The sequence below is a fragment of the Mastomys coucha genome, unplaced genomic scaffold (assembly GCF_008632895.1).
Source record: "Mastomys coucha isolate ucsf_1 unplaced genomic scaffold, UCSF_Mcou_1 pScaffold20, whole genome shotgun sequence".
NCBI lineage: Eukaryota > Metazoa > Chordata > Mammalia > Rodentia > Muridae > Mastomys > Mastomys coucha.
The window spans coordinates 79,070,282-79,080,137 of NW_022196903.1; the positions used below are offsets into that span (position 1 = coordinate 79,070,282).

General features: G+C 48.3%; 1 protein-coding gene across 4 annotated transcripts in view; it reads right to left on the reverse strand.

Annotated features, from left to right (window-relative positions):
- Fbxo41 (F-box protein 41) overlaps positions 1-7,261 on the reverse strand; it is a 32,207-nt gene extending 24,946 nt beyond the window's left edge. For 3 of the 4 annotated variants that reach the window (XM_031382378.1, XM_031382379.1, XM_031382377.1), the window contains exon 1: positions 6,815-7,261. The gene's annotated coding sequence lies outside the window, so the exon portion shown is untranslated. Of the gene's footprint in view, positions 1-6,808 lie in introns of all 4 variants that reach the window. The other variant, XM_031382380.1, reaches the window with a different exon arrangement.
- Between the last annotated feature and the right edge of the window lie 2,595 nt (positions 7,262-9,856).

Consider the following 9,856-nt stretch of genomic DNA (forward strand, 5'->3'; position numbering starts at 1 on the left):
GTAGACCAGGCTGGCCTCGAACTCCGAAATCCACCTGCTTCTGCCTCCCAAGTGCTGGGATTAAAGGCATGGGCCACCACTGCCCAGCATGGGAACTGACTTTTAAGTTGTCCTTTGACTTCCCTATTCTAGGCCATAGCCCAAGAATACATGCACATGCGTGCGTGCGCGCACATACACACACAAATAAATGTTGCAATAAAAGTAAATAAGATTGGATTTCTGACACTTATAATAAAACTCACCTAATTAACCAAGGCCTGTACTTCTTACCTAAGTTGTAGTTAAACATGAATTCATTCTCTGTACACTTACTCAGTACTGCTCAGTGTCGTACATATTACACAGGCTCAGTGCTCAGCATATACGGGTCACATAGACAAATTTAGGTAGAAGATGATATGGTCAGAAAGAGCACAGAGATGAACACAGCCTCTGTGGTTAAGAATACACACTGTTCTTGCAGAGGACCAGTCCCCAGTACCCACTTCAGGCAGCTCCTAACTACACTTACCTGTGGCTTCAGGGACTCTGATGATCTCTGTGACATGAAGACAAATGCAAACCCTGACATCCACACAATTTAAAGAGTTGGGTGTGGTGGCCATGCCGTTACTCCCAGCATTTGGAAGATAGAGGCAAGTGGATCTCTATGAGTTCAAAACCAGCCTGGTTTACATGGTCCAGGCCAGCTATGGCTACAGAGTGAGACCCAGGCTTGGGATAGGGGGAAAGCAAAAAGCAAACAAACAAATGGGGGCTGAAGGGATGGCTCAGTAGTTAAGAGCACTTGTTACTTTTCCAGAGTTGCTGAGTTTGATTCTCAGCACCTATACGGATGCTTACAACCACCTGTAACTTTGGGTCCACAGGATCTGCTTTCAGCCTCCACAGGAACCAGGCACACATGTGATGCCTAATACACACAAACGTGCATATACAAATGATGGTGATGGTAGTGGTAATGACAATAGTAATACAAAGCATGAGTAAAGCTATTTATACCTATTTTTCAGTATGTAGCCAAAAATACATTGTGGGGACAGTAAGGTGGCCAGTGGGTAAAAGTATCTGCCCCATTCCTGATAACTGGAGTCCACATGGTGGAAAGAGAAAATGGACTCCCACAAGTTGTCCATGTCTACATCCAATTCCATGCACCCACATGCAAAGCAAGTGAGTGCAATTTCAAAAAAATTAAATACATTACTGGCCAGATAATGCTTATAACCCCAGAAGTTTCAAGGCAGAGGCAGGAGGATCAAAAGTTTAAAGTCACTGACAACTATATAGCAAGTTTGAAGCCAGCTGAAGCTACATCCGTTTAAAAAACTTAAACATTTAAAAAAAAAATAGGCTTACTTATTCCTATTTTGTGTGTATGAGTGTTTTACCTGAATATGTATCAGTATATCATGTGTGTGCTGTATCCCTTGGAGGCCCGAAGAGAATCAGATCCCTTGGAACTGGAGTTACAGATGGTTGTGAGCTGCCATGTGGCTAAGTGCTGGGAACCCTACCTGGGTCCTCTGCAAGAGCAACAAGCACTCTTAACCGCTTAATGATCTCTCCAGCCCCAAGCTTATACTTTAAAAAAAGTGATACTGGACAAGCAAGCCCTGGGTGCGAACTCAGAGAAGAGAAGGAGTTAGAGGGGAAGATGGAACCTTCAGGTGACCGAGAAGAGAGAAGAGCCAAAGAATTCTCAAGAACCCACAGCAGAAACAGGAGTTAGGCAGGAAACTTAGGGAAGAGTGGATGCAATCTGGAAGGAGTGGGCAAGCTCACCAAGGCCTGGAACTGAGAAGGATCCACTGGGGACTGCTAAGAGGGTTGCTTTAATAAGTCTGCCTGCTGTGGGCTGACGTGTGTATAAGGCAAGACACTGAGTGGACATGAGTTTCCTGTGCTGGGAAGTAGGCAGTGTGGGAGACTCCGGGAGTGTTTTCTAAGATAGGAGAGGATGAACATCTTAGAGATAACCTACTTCCATGGGTCAGAGATACAGCTAATGCCTTGAGCTTGAAACAGCTAAAGATCCCTTCCTTCCTCCTCCCCTTCCCATCCTCTTCTCTCCTCTTTTTTGAAGCTCAAGGTGAATTTAAAAGAAATCATTAAAGGATGAAATGAGTTCCCTGGGCAGTGGTGGTGCATGCCTTTAACCCCAGCACTCAGGAGGCACAGGCAGATTGGTTTTGGATTTCTGTGAGTTCAAGGCCAACCTGCTCTACAGAGTGAGTTCCAGGACAGCCAGGGCTACACAGAGAAACACCATCTCAAAACAAACAAACAAAGATTCAAATGGACCATTTCCATATTGGCAGCCAAAACCTTTAAGGGGCCAATTCTAAGCTCTCAATACCATTTTACACATTCTAAAACCTGCCTTTATTACAATTCCCAACTTAACCAACAGCCTTGATATCTGTTCAGCACCGTGGACAGTGACACTCTGGGTTTCTCTTCAATCTCCACCTTTGACCACACACAACTATCTGAATGGTTGGCTTCACTGTTGACGTCACTGTTACACGTCAGAATTCTATCATCATCTATTTGGACTTAAACTCACCTATCCTACAGTCCTCATGACTTCTGAAGCTCTTTGCAAGTATTGTCATGTACACCCAGTCGTGTATGTCACTTACAATGTAAAATGGGCTGTGGAAAAGTGCTCGCTGCAGAAGCATGGAAAACTGAATTCAGATCCTCACACAAAAAGTTCAGTGTACATTTATAATCCCAGAACTGGGAAGGTGGAAACAAGAAGGTTTGATTCCTCAGAGGTCCTCATTCAGCAGCAATTGGTCACAGGTCATTATTGGCCATGGGTAAGTGATCTGACCAATCTGAGCCTTAGCTTCCTCATTCCATCACTGAAGCCTTCCTTCCATCTCCTTGGGAGCACTGTGGAAGGTACATGACGATGTACCAGGAATAATTAGTAGATAGATATCAGTTCCACTTGACTTTGACATCTTGTGCTGGGCACATGACAGAATAAAGCAGATGATTATGGAGCCTCAGAGCTCAGCGAGTGCAAACCATGGGGTCGAGAATACAGTGAGTTCTAACCTCTTAGTAAGGGACTGGGGAGATACAGGTGACTCAATGGCCACCCAGCCCAGCCAAACTAGTGAATGCCAGGTTCAGTTAGAGACCCTGTTTGCTAAAGAATGAGGTAAAGAACAAGAAAAGAAAGCATCTAACTCATGTACATGCACACACACATGAACACACACACATACACACACACCAAACAAGTAAATTAATCTCTGAAGAGTGGTTTCTTACTCCTCCTTCTTTGAGACAGGTCCTTATGTAGCCCAAACTGGTTTCAAACTTGCTGTAAATTCAAGGATGGTCTTGAACTTCTGACCCTTCTGTTTCCACCTCCTGAGTGCTTGGATAGTACCAGCAATCAAACTGAGCTCTATCCCCAGCCCATCTGCTCAGTGGTGAAGTACACATGCAGTCCTGTCTTCAAGGGTGGCTGAATCTGACCAGCTCTCAGCTTTGCCAGCACCAGTTTTTGTCTCTGCTCCTTTTCCACATAAATTGCCATGAGGGTTCTGCTCCATTGGGAAGCACTGGACTCTGTCACATCTTCAAGTCTAGGTTCACGCTGGTCTCCCTTCTTGGGACTTTATTCTCCAACTAGTAAGTTTTATAGACTCAGCTCAAATGTCACCTTTTCTGTAGAGCCTTTCGCTTGACACCTCGAGTCTAACCATAGCACAAGTCCTCCCTTACTCTAAACTCTGACTGATGTAGGTGCCACAAGCTGGGGAATCATGGATATACACATAAATCAGACCACCATTACTTATGCACTACAGGCAGAAACACTACAAATGGCCATCTTCACACATCACACGTAAGTACACTATTAGAGGAATCACCAAATCATGGATAAATTAAATTTCACGAAGCCAAAGTAATTTTCCAAAATGAATTTTTAGAAAAGATTTATTTTTGTTTTAGGTGTGTTTTGCCTGCATGTATGTACATGCACCATTGTGCACTTCTGATCAGAAGAGGGTATTGAATCCCTTGAGACTGGAGTTTCAAACAGTTTTGAGTCATCGTGTGGGTGCTTGGAAAGGAACCCAGGTCCTCTGCAAGAATAACAAGTTCTCTCAACTGCTGAGCCACCTCTCTAGCACCCAACCAAAGCAACTTGCAACACTTACCATCATGCAACTAAATGAACAGATTAACTAAATAAATCCACGAATGACCTTGTAAAGCATGATGGCACTCCAGTCCCTTACTAAGAGATCAGAACTCACCTTGTGTTCTCATCCCCATGGTTTGCTCTAGCTGAGCTCTGAGGCTTCATGATCATACTTTATTCTGTCATGTGCCCAGCACAAGATGTCAAAGTCAAATGGACTGATGTCTATCTACTAATTATTCCTGGTACATCACCATGCTCACCACAGTGTTCCCAAGGAGGTGGAAGGAAGGCTTCAGTGATGGAATGAGGAAGCTAAGGCTCAGATTGGTCAGATCACTTACCCGTGGCCAATAAGGACCTTTAGCAAATGGCTGCTGCGTGAGGACCTCTGAGGAATTGAGCTTTCTAGTGTTGCCCTTATGTGCTTTATGTGCCTCCCACACTGACTCACAGCTTGGCCAGATGGGTGTCAGCAAGCTTCATGTAAGCAGAATCCACAAAGTAGTTGTACATCAGGACTTGTCATCTCGGAACATTTCCCCTTAGAGAGCCTTGTGACCCAGAGGCTGGATCCCAGATGTGTAGGATTACCTGAGGCTACTGTTGGAAGGAGGCCCCTTCCCCCCCCCCGGGGGGGGGCGGCTGAGAGGCCTCCTTGAGAGGCTTTGTATGTGATTTCAATGAGATCCACAGATCCCATAGCCATAGTCACAGGCAACTCATAGACCATGAGAAATAGTGTCGTTGCTAGTGGTTGATACATACCTAATACCCAAAGTCCTAGCAAATTGGGAGACAGGAAGACTGCAAGTTTAAGGCCAGTGATAGATCATACGCCTACTATGTACAAGGTCCCAAGTTCAATTCCCAACACTGAAATAAACAACCAAACAAACGCCATCCAAAGTTTCTAAATTCTGTGGGTGTTAAAAAAAAAAAGTGACAAACCAGGATTTGAACACAACACTTTCTGACCAACTCATACTCTATGCTATGTACCTTCTGGCTGAGAGCAAGGTGTCTATACCAATCCCGAAGTGTTCACAGGATAAAGGCCCCATAGTAGCACTAAGGGAATGCTTGTTGGCTATACAAAACATTATCAGAGGAAGGTCTAGGGAACTCAGAGGCAAGGTAACTACTACATTTTGACAACCTTCACCACCTCTTTACCCTCCCTAAAAGCTAGGTACTCCTCAATGTAGGAACAAATGTGTATACATCACAGATCTCTGTCCCCTGTCCTACCAGTTAAATTCAGATCAGGAAAAACTGAAAAGCGAGCAGAGTTTGTTTGTTTGTTTGTTTTGGTTTTGGTTTTTTTTTGTGTGTGTGTGATTTCCCTTTCTGGCTCTCAGCTTCCTGCCTGCCTACCCATGGTTATCTGTTCTCCCTCCCACTTGGCCTTCTGGGGCCCAGGAGCACTTCTCTCCTCCTTCCCATGTAAAATCCACTTGCAGGAAAGAAGCAGAGAAGGTGAAAATCAGACAACAGAGGGGGAGAAGGTTTAGGTGGTGTTAGATGGTTTTGGAAGCCCCAACGGAAGCTCAAAACTAGGTGTTTACAGGAGGCCTCCACCAGCAGGTGGATGCATTCTGAGGATGAAGAGGCAGCTGGAGGTGTCCACATTATACCCCCATTATGCCCCAGTGGGTGGAGAATAAAGGAATGCCCTGCTTGTCCAACCCCCCTCCCCACCCCCACCCCCCACCCCACCCCCCGCCCAATCCTCCAAGAAGCCTGGACCTGAGCCCTGCAGCTATATAACCCCAAACTGGGTGCCTACAGAATAGTCACCCAGCCTCGTAAAAACCCACAGGAGCCATGGCAGCCAGTCTTCTGCTTCCTGACCACCCCCCACACTGCCTTTCTGTTCTAAGCACCCCCTCTCGTGATCCTGCAAACATGCACACACCTCCCAAGGTCACACACACACACAGGCTCCAGCACCTGGATCCCACACCCGGAAAACCATCTGAGCCCCTCACCGCAGGATAAACCAAAGGGAGGGGGCAGGCCTCACTCTTCTCTAGGCAGACTGTAGGCAGTGTACACAGGCAGAGTATCACACACACATGCAAGGCGATGGAGTGGAGCCCACACCTCCAGAGACACTGTGGGCACAGTCACCCGCAAAGGCACTAGGGTGCGGGGAGGCAGAAACATGTGTGCACATATATGAACACCTCCAGACGATCACACGTGCACACCAGCACGCACCTACAACCGCACAGGTGCCCAGCCAGGCCTACCAAGACCCTCCCCCATTCCATCACCAGCAGGTGGAGAGCGCTGGGGTTTCAGGGCACTCCCCCTTCTCCCTCTCCAAGGTCTAGAGTCCCAGAGGGTTTTTTTCTGGAGCCCGCCCCCGCCCCCCAACAAGGCTCAGGCAGCGACAGGCGGGAGGGGGGAGGGGAAGCCTGGTCTCAGACCCGTTCTGATTTTAATTCCTTAAATTAACCCCTTGGCTGCCTGGAAGCCTGGCCTGCCCAGAATCCCTCCCAGTTCTAGCGGCCTCGCGGCCTCAGGAGGGCAACAGGGAAGAAGGCAGGGGAGGAGGGGACAGCGGCTGAGGTCTTCCCAGCCTAGCCTCTCCAGGACCAGTCCCGCAGCACGCTCCAGACTTGCCTTTACCTCTTCCAGCCTGTGGCGAGGCCAGGCACCACGGCCCTGGGCTGGGGGTGCAGAGGCACAGACCCCGCGTGCCCGGTCCAAACGCAGGGCCGCCGCCGGGCCTTAGATCTTGGTCCCCACTGCAGCCTTGGGTGGCCGCCGCCGCCTCCCGGTTGGGGCGGGGGCGGCCGAATCCCCCAGCCCGGTGCAGCGGGAGGGGCTCGCGATGCGATCACGGGCGGGGTACGCAGGGCGGAGGAGGGGGAGATAGGAGGGGGCGCTCGGCCCCGGCGCAGCTAGGAGACAGGGAGGGAGGCGGCCGGGAGGTGGGGCGGAGCCGGCCCCTCCTCCGGGGCGGGCTCTCCAGCAAGAGGGGAGCGGCACTTACAGCCTGGAGCGGCTGCGCCTGGACCCCACGTTTTCCGCAGAAGCTGGTGGCTAGGGTGGAGGATGGGCACTACGGGGATGGGGGTGCAACCTTCCCTACACCAGGCATCACCACCAAGGCATTCATGTGCCTTGGAGCTTCCAGCTGTGTCCTCTGCTGCCCATCTTTAATCAGGGCCTGTCCACCTTAACCCACCCCTCGGATTTGGCCTGCACGCAGTGAGGAGCAGATCTTGGGATGGGTGGTTCTGGAGACCAAAATGAGGCTGGCTTGGGCGCTATGACATACATTACAGCTCTCAGCGTCCTCTTGGGCTGCGAGCCCAAGTACGGGTCGTGCACTCAGTGACCTCAGGTCACACAAGTTGTCTTTGGGAAGACTTGGCCGCACTGGGCTACATTGTGTCCTGTTCCCGGACCTAATATTGCACTTAGGTCCTTTTCTGGACCTATAAATGGAAAGGAAGGAGCCGGGACGGAGCATTGGTTTGCTCCAGATAAACCCACCACTTCCATAGGATGGCTTCAGAATTCCTCTGTCGGAAGCACCTAGAAGACTCCTCACCCTTGGCTTCAGGGCTGCTTATCTGCTGAGGTAGGCACAGCCTGGCTGCCCTGTGCTAGAGGAAGTTCCCAGGGCTGAAGTTGAGCTGAGGAAACAAAACAAGACAACAACCCGTTGGGGTTTCCAAGCAAGGCCAGGGCTTGAACTAGGCCATGAATGAAGAAAAGGGAGATGCTGCAGAGCAGAAATCCAGCCAGCCTAGTTCCAGGACTTCCTTGGAGGCTTTGGGTGGCTTCCACGGACCCCATCCTCCACACGAGAGGGCAGACATAGGGACATAGAGTGTGGGGAAGGAATCTGTAGACGGATCAGGCGATTTAGAAGGCACAATACATCTAACAAGAACCAGAGAGTGTACAGTGGCCAAGCCAATGAAGCATCCCCTTTCTCTTCCTGAATCCCTGAAGCCTTTCCACCTCCAGGAAGTCATCTTAGATTAAGAAGGGAGATCATTTCTTCTAAGATTTAGTAAGTCCCTGTCGGTTAAGCAGCAGCCATCCTGATGGCACTGTAACACACACCACTCGCTTTCCAATAAAGTAACAAAGCAGAAACTATTCCTATTCCCACTGTGAAGGTTCATCCTCTCTGTCAACTCAGGAGGGTTTGTAACCACCTCTGGTGTGTCTTAAAGGGGGGTTAGAGAGAGATTTGAATGAGAAGAGCCAACCTCGTGGGCAGCACTGTCCTATGCACTGTCCTATGCACTGAGGTCCCAAACTGAATACAAAGAAGGTGAGTCAAGCACTGCTGTCTGCTTCCTGACTGGGGACACAGTGTGCCCAGCCGCCATGCCTCCCTGGACACTCTGGGCTGTATCCCATCAAACACTGAGCCCAAGTAAGTCCTTCCTGCCTTAGGTTGCTTGTGTCAGGATTTTTTTGTCACAGAAGTGAGAAAATACACCCACTTCTGCAGATTGAGAAGCTGAAGTTCAAAGTTCAAGGAACAGCAAGACCACAATTTGAATGCCAGGTACTCAATCCATCCTAGGATCAAAGCATAGTATCTGCATACCACCTCTTTGCTTCAATAAAGTTCCCGACTGCGCCTGTCAAAACCCACTTAATAAATGCACCTGTTTCGCAGCTAGCCAAAAGTACCTCTTTGTCATCTCAGCCTCACCTTTGTTGTGAAATTGCCCATACTCTGTGCTTGATATGCTTGTATGAAAACAATTTAGGGCCTGGAGTGTGCTGTGTATGTGCTTTTGTGCATGTATATACATGCATTTGTATGGATGTGGAGGCGTACACCTGTGGCTATGCAGGTATACATGTATGTATTTGTAAGTGCATGTGTGCATGGTTGTGTATGTATATGGATGCATATGTGAGGGTGTGTGTGTTGTCCTTATGCACATAGGTACACACATGTATTCCCACACACATATATGTATGTGCATATGCATGAATGCATGTGCGCATGTGTGACCATGCTATATTTCACAGACAACAGTTCCTGCTTGGTTGTTATGGGAACCACTGTTCTAAAAATGTAAATCCCACTCCATGTGGTCCAGAGAAACCAAAAGAGAGAGTGCTCAGTGACAAAAACATCTAGGGCTATGGCAGGGAATCATGAATTAAGAATCAGGCAGGTCCTAGCTAGTCAGAGGTATAGTCCTATTCTCAGGATCCCACCATTGTGTCAGGGCTTCCATTCTGCCTTTTCTCATATCTCCTCCTCTCCCAGCTCCATCCTCTCCGGCCACTTTCCTTCTCTGTTCCTTCTCTTGTGAACTAGTCAGAATAATGATTAAATCTTTAAATGACTTAACCGTGCTGTCTTGCTTGACCTCATACATGAGGCCACATGTATAGATCAAACAAGGTTTTCACCCTAGAGGGAGCTTAAAGGTGGGGATGTTTTGGTATTATATTCTAAGGGAGAGGATAAAGAGATGGAGGTGGCTGAAAGACAAATTTAGATTGGACATGGGAGGCTTTATCCGTGCGGTATGTGGTTGGATTTCTTTTTAAGATTTTATTTTCAGTTATATGTATGTTTGTGTGTCTGAGCACATGTATGTGTTTGTGTGTGTGTGAAAGAGAGAGAGAGAGGGAGAGAATAAGAGAGAGAGAGAGAGAGAGAGAGAGAGAGAGAGAGAG